The sequence below is a fragment of the Heterodontus francisci genome, chromosome 41 (assembly GCF_036365525.1).
Source record: "Heterodontus francisci isolate sHetFra1 chromosome 41, sHetFra1.hap1, whole genome shotgun sequence".
NCBI lineage: Eukaryota > Metazoa > Chordata > Chondrichthyes > Heterodontiformes > Heterodontidae > Heterodontus > Heterodontus francisci.
The window spans coordinates 37,558,982-37,570,518 of NC_090411.1; the positions used below are offsets into that span (position 1 = coordinate 37,558,982).

An 11,537-nucleotide genomic window follows, 5' to 3' on the forward strand; every position below is an offset into this window, starting at 1 on the left:
TGACTTGCGGAGGATGCGCGACTGCCAGCAGACCTTTTCTGCTGCGTCCTCCACGAGAATCAATTGGGAGAATTGTTCTGGTCTCCTGGTGGGTCAGTGGCGGGTGGACTCCCTGCCGGAGGAGTTGACACCTTTTGCGTGGAGCACCACACACCTCCTCTATCTGGGAGTCCACCTTAGCCCCGCTGAGGAAGCCTGGCCGGCAAACTGGCAGGAGTTGGAGTCAAAAGTCACCTCTCGGCTGGGGCGCTGGATAGGACTGCTCCGAGTGCTTTCCTATAGGGGCCGAGCGCTGGCCATAAACCAACTGGTGGCCTCAATGCTGTGGTACCGGTTGGTCTCTTTGGCCCCGCCCCCTATATTCGCCACCAAGATCCAGAAGAAACTCGTAGATTTCTTCTGGGACAAGAGGAAACACTGGGTCTCTGCCGCGGTCCTGAGTCTCCCGATCGAGGAGGGCGGCCAGTCGCTGGCGTGCGTCCGCACCCAGGCTGCGACTCTCCGCCTTCGGACCCTGCAGAAATACCTGTACGTCGAGCGTCCTCCCAGATGGTGTGCACTGGCGACGTATTTCTTCCACAAGTGTGACTGCCTTCAAGACCACACACAGCTCCCGGCGGAGACCATTAGCCGCTCCTCTCTGAGGGAATTGCCAGTCTTTTACCGGGATCTATTCAGAGTCTGGAACATGATCGCCTCCAGTCAAGGTGCTCCCCCGATGGCGGAGGAGAGCGCCTCGGCTGTCCGGGCGGCCGACTCCAGGGGAGAGCAGAGCGCTCCTGGCCGAGCTGACCCCTGCTCAGCCGGAACAGCTCATTGGACCCAGGCCCCGAAACCCTCCTCAGGAGCCGGTCACGCACAACCCGAGCCGCCTCTCGGAAATGCCCTCTGTGCCATTCCAATCAGCGCGGAGGGGTTTCCTGTATGGGCTGCTCCTGCACACTCTCCACTTCCTCGCCCTCGTCAGCCGGCCGGACATGCCCTGGCGGTCTACATTGCCATCTGGCGGCGAGGGGAAACCCCGATGGAGGTCTCTCTATACAGGAGTCCTCCCCCTTTACATCGGGGACCTGGGGTGGAGGGTGTTGCACAGGGCAGTCCCGTGCAATTAACTTTTACGCAGATTCACGGATTCCCATCCTGCCTGTACTTTCTGCAGCCTGGACGAGTCCGTGTTCCACGTATATATGGAGTGTGCGAGGTTGCAGCCCCTGTTTGAGTATTTGAAGGGGCTGCTCCTCATGTTTTGGCTGCACTTCAGTCCCACGTTCCTGATCTTTAGGCACCCGGAGCGGAGGGGCATGGGCCGGGAGGAGGATCTCCTCATTGGTCTGCTCCTGGGCCTGGCCACTGTGGCAATTCACAGATCCAGGCTGCGGGCCGTCGGGGGAGTCCGTCCTTCCCGATTGCCTGCCCCTCTTCCACGGTTACGTTCGCGCCCGGGTGTCCCTGGAGAAGGAGCATGTGGTGTCCGCCGGTACGCTTGAGGCCTTCCGCGACCAGTGGGCACCGCAGTGACTGGAGTGCATCAGTGACACCGAGAATGGCATTTTAATTTGAGTTTTTTGTTTATTTATCTGTTTTTAATAAAGTTATTTTTAAAAATATAAATATGTATATAAATGGGGCCTGAGGAATAAAGGCCCCCTCGACATAAAATATATAAAAGGGGCCTGGGGTATAAAGGCCACCTTATAAAAAAGGCGGGGCTAAAGTGTGGCGAGTCGAAGAGACTTAGCAGTTGGCAGGAAAAAAGACAAGCGCAAGGAGAGAGCCAACTGTGTAACAGCCCCGACAACCAATTTTATCTGCAGCACCTGTGGAAGAGTCTGTCACTCTAGAATTGGCCTTTATAGCCACTCCAGGCGCTGCTTCACAAACCACTGACCACCTCCAGGCGCGTATCCATTGTCTCTCGAGACATGGAGGCCAAAGATGATTTTTAAAAAGTTTGAAAAAATAGAATAAAAAACAAAGGGGTTAGACACAAAGTAAAGCTCCCTCTACACTGTCCCCATCAAACACTCCCAGGACAGCTACAGCAACTGGGGCGGCACAGTGGTCAGCACCGCCGCCTCTCCGCTCCAGCGACCCGGGTTCTATTCTGGGTACTGCCTGTGCGGAGTTTGCAAGTTCTCCCTGTGTCTGCGTGGGTTTCCGCCGGGTGCTCCGGTTTCCTCCCGCAGCCAAAGACTTGTAGGTGATAGGTAAATTGGCCATTGTAAATTGCCCCTAGTGTAGGTAGGTGGTAGGGAATATGGGATTACTGTCGGGTTAGTATAAATGGGTGGTTGTTGGTCGGCACAGACTCAGTGGGCCAAAGGGCCTGTTTCAGTGCTGTATCTCTAAATAGAGAGAGTGTTGACTCTCTCTGGGTATCAGTTCCTCAGTTGCTGGGCTCCCTCTTGAGTTTTTCCACACAGGACAGTATACACAGTAAGCATTGGTAGATTAATCGAACTATGTTCCGGGACTTAAAAACCAATATAACTTCTACACTTCCAGCTGAAAAGTTGAAGGTTAAAGGATTCATTGAGCTCCAACTGCAGCAGATGTTACAATATTTACACAATATAGGGATAATTGATACAAACTGTGAGGCACATGCACCGGGCCTCACTAGCTGTGACTGTTTTCCAGTCCTGGATCAGCCACTGCAGCTCCTTCACAATGGTCCTGAGCTCCCTGGTGTTTCACCTGGTTGCAGCAAATGCTTCATGAGCTGCCCCAGTTCCACCCTACCGAAGAAGGGTCACTGACCCGAAACGTTAACTCTGCTTCTCTTTCCACAGATGCTGCCAGACCTGCTGAGTGAATCCAGCATTTCTTGTTTTGGTCCACCCTACCAGGTTGGGCTGCACTGGGCTGGGCCTGAGCTTTCCGCTTTGCTGATTACCGGCACTGTGAATGTTTCACGTTAACATCATCACCTAAGAAGATGAAGACTTGTTCTCCTGAACTAGCTATGCCCAGGCTGTTCCAATGCAGCTACAACACTGGCATCTACCCAACAATTGGGAAAATTGTCCATAAAAAGTAGGATAAATCCAATCCAACCAATTACTGCCCCATCAGTCTACATTCAATGGTCAGCAAAGATATCCAGCTATATCTACTTAGCAACAACCTGCTCACTGATGCTCAGTTTGGGTTCCACACGATCTACATGGACAAGTGAGCTGAATTCCAGAGGTGAGGTGAGAGTGACTGCCCTTGACATCAAGGCAGCATTTCATAGAATCATAGAAAGTTTACGGCACAGGAAGAGGCCTCTTGACCCATTGTGTCTGTGCCAGCTGAAAAACAAGCCACCCAGCCTAATCCCACCTTCCAGCGTTTGGTCCACAGCCCTGCAAGTTACAGCACTTGAGCTGCATATCCAGAAACCTTTTAAAATGAGTTGAGGGTTTCTGCCTCTACGACCCTTTCAGGCAGTGAGTTCAGACACCCACCACCCTCCGGGTGAAAAACATTTTCCTCATCTTCCCTCTAATTGCTTATGCCCTTTAGTCACTGACCTCTCTGCTAAAGTAAATAGGCCCTTCACCTCCACTCTATCCAGGCCCCTCAAAATTTCAATCAGATCTCCCCTCAGTCTTCTCTGTTCCAAGGAGAACAACCCCAGCCTATCCAATCTTTCCTCATAACTGCATTTTTCCAATCCTGGCAACATCCTCATAAATCTCCTCTGTACCCTCTCTAGTGCAATTACATCCTTTCTGTAATGAGGTGACTGAGTATGGCATCAAGCAGCCCTAGCCAAATTGAAGTCAATGGGAATCAGGGGGGAAAACTCTCCATTGGTTGGTGTCATACCACAAGGAAGATGGTTGTGGTTGTTGGAAGGCAATCATCTCAGTCCCAAGACATCACTGCAGGAGCTCCTCAGTGTTAAACAGGCAGATGTCCAGTCACCAAAACGAGGAAGCTGACAACAGTCTCTGATCCACTACTGTTTTATTGACAATTCATAGTTCAGTCCAAACATCACTTCCAACTCTTTCCTTGTGGACTAAGTCTCTGTCCAAAGGCAACTCCCCCAACTGGGCAAAAATCCAGCCCTTAAATACAAAACTATAATGAGCATCACCTGCTCTCTATTAACACTGAAATGAGTCCTGTTTAATAAAAAGGAATCAGCATTGTCAATATTGTGACTCAGGGTAGTGTCCTACACCCAACCATCTTCAGCTGCTTCATCAATGACATTCCTTGAATAATAATGTCAGAAGTGGGGATGTTCGCTAAAGGCTTGCTACACAACCCGAAGCCGACAACATGTATCGGGTTTGGGTCGCACTTCCGGGTCCGGCATTCGGGGTCGGGCCGGATCGGACATGCTCTATCACCACCTCAGGTAAGTGACTCTAATGTTAATTTACTTTTTGGACTTTAAAGGTGGTTTTGTTAGTTATTTTAAGCTTGTGCAGGTAAGGAACAAAGTGAAAAACGGAAGGTAGGCTAACTGATGGTCGGGTCGGGCGCGGGAAAAAATGGAAGGATTCGGGCTGGCTCGGGCTCGGATGGGGTTCTGTCGGATCGGGTCGGGTCTCATTTGTAGACCTGAGGAGGCCTTTAATGTTCACTGATGATTGCACAATGTTCAGCACTATTTGCAACTCCTCAGATACTGAAGCAGTCTGTGCCCGCATAAGGCAAGAGCTGGATAACATTCAGGCTTGGGCTGATAAGTGGCAAGTAACATTCATGATACACAAAATCCAACCACCTCCTCGTGACTCCCAATGGCATTACCACCGCTGAATCCCCCACCATCAACATCCTGGGAGTTATCATTGACCAAAAACTGAACTGCAGCAGTCAAATAAATACTGTGGATACTAGCAAGGCTGGGAATTCTGCAACGAGTAACTCACCTCCTGACTCCAAAGCCTGGTCACCATCTACAAGGCACAAGTCAGAGGTGTGATGGAATACTCTCTACTTGACGGAACGGGTGCAGCTCCAACAACACTCAAGAAGCTCGACACCATCCAGGACAAAGCAGCCCACTTGATTGGCACCCCATCCACCACCTTCAACATTCACTCCCTGCACCACCGATGCAGTGTCAGCAGTGTTTACCATCTATAAGACGCACTGCAGCAATTCACCAAGGCTCCTTCAACAGCACCTTCCAAACCCGCGACCTCTACCAACTAGAAGGACAAGGGCAGCAAATACATGGGAACACCAGCACCTGCAAGTTCCCCTCCAAGTCACACATCATCCTGACTTGGAACTATATCGCCGTTCCTTCACTGTCACTGGGTCAAAATCCTGGAACTCCCTTCCTAACAGCACTGTGGGTGTACCTACCCCAAATGGACTGCAGCGGTTCAAGAAGGCAGCTCACCACCACCTGGCCAGCAACACTCACATCCCATGAATGAATTATAAAAAAGGATGTCGAAAGCTTGTTCAGTTTCTCAGCATCCAAATTGGTTAATGATTATTCAGTCCAGTTCTTATCAGCGTTAGGGTTTCCGAGTGCTCCTGATATTTGTTCAGTAGAGTGGAATTTATCACAATTTGGAGTCATTCAAACCATCGACCGGCAACCAGCCAGAGTCAGGGCTGGGTCACTGGGGCAAGTGAGAGGGGAGAGTGGGCAGCAGCTGGGGCAAGAATAGGAGGTAAAATCCAAGAACAGGGAGAGGTGAAACCAGGGTTGTAGGCAGGAGACTGGGGGAGGCGAGGATTTCCACAGATTGCTGGAGCGTAGTTTAATCCAATTCCAAGCACATCCGACTGCAAAGGTTCCAACTTGGCAGCTGCCGCTTGAGTCATTGCTTGGAACTTTACAGAGTTTTTGGTTAAACTTTGCGAATTGGGGAAGTGGGTTTGATGAAAACCACATCATCGGTGAGAATGGTGATTAAAAACCTCTACCTACCCATAGTGTGAATTAAAAAGTGCAAAGAACATCTTAAAACTATGTACAGCAGCACGAATGTCGTTATTTCAGTCCAGTTTCTAAACCATAAATCCACACCCTCCAGCTCCTATAGGTGGGTGGCCCAAAGTCTTGCTTCCACAGAACCAGCAACAGTTTGACAGCAATTTGCAGCTCAGGCTGGAGCTGGAGAAAGGGAAATATTCAGATTGCTGCAGCTTCATTCGCACTAAACAAACCTCAGGCGGCACAGAAACATCATAAATCAGAAATTACAGAAAAGGATGGGGTTACTCAGCTGCACTTAATGCTTTTTGAGTGCTACAAATATTTATAGTGTCAGCTGTGGCTCAGTTGATAGCACTCTAACCTCGAAATCACAAGGTTCTGGGTTCAAGTCCCACTGCAGGGCTTAAGCACAAAAATCAAGGCTGACATTCCAGTGCAGTACTGCGAGAGTGCAAGACTGTTGGAGGTGTTGTCTTTCAGATGAGATGTTAAATCAAGGCCTCATTCTGCCCTGTCTGGTGGATGTAAAAGATCCCATTGCACTACTTTGAATAAGAGCAGGGGAGTTTTCCCCAGTGTTCCCCCAATATTTATCGCTCAATCTCGCTTGTAAGTGGCAATATCTTCTCTATAACTACCTTATCAAACCTTTTTCATAATCTTGAGGACTTCTATCAGATCATCCCTCAGTCTTCTCTTTTCTACAATAAAGAGCCCCAGGTCTATTCAGTCAAATGAAATGACATCACAACTTTTAGTGATAGAATCATAAAGTTGAAGGCACAGAAAGAGGCCACTTGGCCCATTGTGTCTGTGCCAGCTGAAAAACAAGCCACCCAGTCTACTCCTACCTTCCAGCATTTGGTCTACAGCCCTGCAGATTACGGCAGTTGAGGTGCATATCCAGACTTCTTTTAAACGAGTTGAGGATCTCTGCCTCAACTACCCTTTCAGGCAGTGAGTTCCAGACCATCACGACCGTCTGGGTGAAAATTCTTTCTTCATCTCCCCTCTAATTTTTCTACCAATCACTTTAAATCTTTGCCCCTGAGTCAATGACCTCTCTGCTAAGGTAAATAGGCTCTTCACCTCCACTTTATCTAAGCCTCTCAAAATTTCAGTCAGATCTCCCCTCAGCCTTCTGAGGGGAGACATGTTCCTGTGAAAATGAGGAAGAGAAATGGCAAGATTAGGGAACCATGGATGACAGGTGAAATTGTGAGACTAGCTAAGAGGAAAAAGGAAGCATACATAAGGTCTAGGAGGCTGAAGAAAGACGAAGCTTTGAAAGAATATCGGGAATGTAGGACCAATCTGAAACGAGGAATTAAGAGGGCTAAAAGGGGTCATGAAATATCTTTAGCAAACAGGATTAAGGAAAATCCCAAAGCCTTTTATTCATATATAAGGAGCAAGAGGGTAACTAGAGAAAGGATTGGCCCACTCAAGGACAAAGGAGGAAAGTTATGCGTGGAGTTAGAGAAAATGGGTGAGATTCTAAACGAGTACTTTGCATCGGTATTCACCGAGGAGAGGGACATGACGGATGTTGAGGTTAGGAATAGATATTTGATTACTCTAGGTCAAGTAGGCATAAGGAGGGAGGAAGTGTTGGGTATTCTAAAGGGCATTAAGGTGGACAAGTCCCCCAGGTCCGGATGGGATCTATCCCAGGTTACTGAGGGAAGCGAGAGAGGAAATAGCTGGCGCCTTAACAGATATCTTTGCAGCATCCTTAAACACGGGTGAGGTCCCGGAGGACTGGAGAATTGCTAATGTTGTCCCCTTGTTTAAGAAGGGTAGCAGGGATAATCCAGGTAATTATAGACCAGTGAGCCTGACGTCAGTGGTAGGGAAGCTGCTGGAGAAGTTACTGAGGGATAGGATCTATTCCCATTTGGAAGAAAATGGGCTTATCAGTGATAGGCAACATGGTTTTGTGCAGGGAAGGTCATGTCTTACCAACTTAATAGAATTCTTTGAGGAAGTGACAAAGTTGATTGATGAGGGAAGGGCTGTAGATGTCATATACATGGACTTCAGTAAGGCGTTTGATAAGGTTCCCCATGGTAGGCTGATGGAGAAAGTGAAGGCGCATGGGGTCCAAGGTGTACTAGCTAGATGGACAAAGAACTGGCTGGGCAACAGGAGACAGAGAGTAGCAGTGGAAGGGAGTTTCTCAAAATGGAGACGTGTGACCAGTGGTGTTCCACAGGGATCCGTGCTGGGACCACTGTTGTTTGTGATATACATTAATGATTTGGAGGAAAGTATAGGTGGTCTGATTAGCAAGTTTGCAGACGACACTAAGATTGGTGGAGTAGCAGATAGTGAAGGGGACTGTCAGAGAATACAGCAGAATATAGATAGATTGGAGAGTTGGGCAGAGAAATGGCAGATGGAGTTCAATCAGTGCAAATGCGAGGTGATGCATTTTGGAAGATCCAATTCAAGAGTGAACTATACAGTAAATGGAAAAGTCCTGGGGAAAATTGATGTACAGAGAGATTTGGGTGTTCAGATCCATTGTTCCCTGAAGGTGGCAACGCAGGTCAATAGAGTGGTCAAGAAGGCATACGGCATGCTTTCCTTCATCGGACGGGGTATTGAGTACAAGAGTTGGCAGGTCATGTTACAGTTGTATAGGACTTTGGTTCGGCCACATTTGGAATACTGCGTGCAGTTCTGGTCGCCACATTACCAAAAGGATGTGGATGCTTTGGAGAGGGTGCAGAGGAGGTTCACCAGGATGTTGCCTGGTATGGAGGGCGCTAGCTATGAAGAGAGGTTGAGTAGATTAGGATTATTTTCATTAGAAAGACGGAGGTTGAGGGGGGACCTGATTGAGGTGTACAAAATCATGAGAGGCATAGACAGGGTGGATAGCAAGAAGCTTTTTTCCAGAGTGGGGGATTCAATTACTAGGGGTCATGAGTTCAAAGTGAAAGGGGAAAAGTTTAGGGGGGATATGCGTGGAAAGTTCTTTACGCAGAGGGTGGTGGGTGCCTGGAACGCGTTGCCAGCGGAGGTGGTAGACGCGGGCACGATAGCGTCTTTTAAGATGTATCTAGACAGATACATGTATGGGCAGGAAGTAAAGAGATACAGACCCTTAGAAAATAGGCGTCATGTTTAGATAGAGGATCGGGATCGGCGCAGGCTTAGAGGGCCGAAGGGCCTGTTCCTGTGCTGTAATTTTCTTTGTTCTTTGTTCTCTGCTCCAAGGAGAACAACTCCAGCCTATCCAATCTTTCCTCATAGCTTCATTTTTCCAGTCCTGGCAACATCCTCGTAAATCTCCTCTGTACCCTCTCTAGGGCAATTACATCCTTTCTGTAATGAGGTGACCAGAACTGCACACAGTACTCAAGTTGTGGCCTATGCAATGATTTGTACAGTTCCAGCATAACTTCCCTGCTCTTATATTCTATACCTCGGCTAATAAAGGAAAGGATTCCATATGCCTTCTTAACCACCTTATCGACCTGTCCTGTTACCTTCAGGGATCTGTGGACATTCACTCCAAGGTCCCTGACTTCCTCTACACTTCTCTATTCTCCCATTAATCATGTATTCCTTTGCCTTGTTTGACCTCCCCAAACGCATCACCTCACACTTCTGCAGGTTGAATTCCATTTGTGTATCTGTATCCTCCTATACCCCATTTAAACACATTTTCCAGGGGTCTGTGGTCTCCTTATTCTTTCTACCAAATGTACCACCTCACACTTATCTATATTGAAATTCGTTTGCCAATTCTGTGCGTGCTCACTATACTACTGTTTTAGTATGCACCCTTCATCAGAAGTGAAGCTGGCAGTTGAATGATGCAGGGAAGGAGGGGCAGAAATGCCACCCATTGATCATTCACCAGAGGAGTTAACGGGTTAAACGACTAACAAACTGTTCAGTGAGAAACTGTCCAATGAAATAAACAATAATATGACCTATTATTATTAATAATATGGAGTTGTACCAATAGGTGTTTCGGAGTCCGGGGTAGGGGTGGCTCAGAGTTACAGGTGCCAGGTGTTCAGGGTTTGGGGGCGGCCAGGGGGGGTAAGGGTCAGGATTGAGGGTTTTGGGGGGGGGGGGGGTCAGGATTGAGGGTTTGGGGGGGGGGGTCAGGATTGAGGGTTTGGCGGGGGGGTCAGGATTGAGGGTTTGGAGGGGGGGTCAGGATTGAGGGTTGGGGGGGGGAATCAGGATTGAGGGTTTGGAGGGGGATCAGGATTGAGGGTTTGGAGGGATCAGGATTGAGGGTTTGGCGGGGGGGGGGGTCAGGATTGAGGGTTTGGCGGGGGGGGGTCAGGATTGAGGGTTTGGCGGGGGGGGTCAGGATTGAGGGTTTGGAGGGGGGGTCAGGATTGAGGGTTGGGGGGGGAAATCAGGATTGAGGGTTTGGAGGGGGATCAGGATTGAGGGTTTGGAGGGATCAGGATTGAGGGTTTGGAGGGGGGATCGGGATTGAGGGTTTGGAGGGGGGGTCGGGATTGAGGGTTTGGAGGGGGGGGGGTCAGGATTGAGGGTTTGGAGGGGGGGGTCAGGATTGAGGGTTTGGAGGGGGGGGTCAGGATTGAGGGTTTGGAGGGGGATCAGGATTGAGGGTTTGGAGGGTTCAGGATTGAGGGTTTGGAGGGTTCAGGATTGAGGGTTTGGAGGGGGATCAGGATTGAGGGTTTGGAGGGGGATCAGGATTGAGGGTTTGGAGGGTTCAGGATTGAGGGTTTGGAGGGATCAGGATTGAGGGTTTGGAGGGATCAGGATTGAGGGTTTGGAGGGGGGGATCAGGATTGAGGGTTTGGAGGGGGATCAGGATTGAGGGTTTGGAGGGATCAGGATTGAGGGTTTGGAGGGATCAGGATTGAGGGTTTGGAGGGATCAGGATTGAGGGTTTGGAGGGGGGGGGCAGGATTGAGGGTTTGGAGGGTCTCCCCCCGCCCGAGGCCGCGATCCCCGGCCCACGTTTTACCTCAAGCCGAAGCCGATCGCGATGCCGCCGCCTCCCGGTGTCGCTGTCCGGCCTCCAGTGCAAACAGCTCCCAACACATGGCAGCAGCTTCCGGCCACGAAGCATTGCATCAGCCGGAGCCGGGAGGAGGGAGAGGGGAGGGCGGAGGAGGGCGGAGGAGGAGGAGCTGAGGTTGAGGCTGAGCCCAAGGCCCCAGGCCCGGAGCGGGGAGTGAGGAGCGGGAAGCCCGCCCCCTTCACCCGCCAAAATATAAACCCCAGGAATAAAAAAAACCTAAAATAAAAACATCTAAAATATAAACACCCAGAATATATAAACACCCAAAACAAAAACACCCTAAAATATAAACCCCCGAGAAATAAACTCCCAAAATATAAATCCAACCCGGCCAATTATCGCCCCATCAGCCGACTCTCAATCATCAGTAAAGTGATGGAAGGTGTCATCAACAGTGCCATAAAGCGGTGCTTGCTTAGCAATAACCTGCTCAGTGACGCTCAGTTTGGGTTCCGCCAGGGCCACTCAGCTCCTGACCTCATTACAGCCTTGGTTCAAACATGGACAAAAGAGCTGAACTCAAGAGGTGAGGTGAGAGTAACTGCCCTTGACATCAAGGCAGCATTTGACCGAGTATGGCATCAAGGAGCCCTAGCAAAACTG

The 11,537-nt window shown here is 49.5% G+C and overlaps 1 protein-coding gene across 1 annotated transcript in view; it reads right to left on the reverse strand.

Moving 5' to 3' along the window:
- LOC137353507 (sodium-dependent neutral amino acid transporter B(0)AT2-like) overlaps window positions 1-11,074 on the reverse strand; it is a 49,641-nt gene extending 38,567 nt beyond the window's left edge. The window contains exon 1 of the mRNA XM_068019887.1: window positions 10,878-11,074. The gene's annotated coding sequence lies outside the window, so the exon portion shown is untranslated. The remainder of the gene's footprint in view (window positions 1-10,877) is intronic.
- Between the last annotated feature and the right edge of the window lie 463 nt (window positions 11,075-11,537).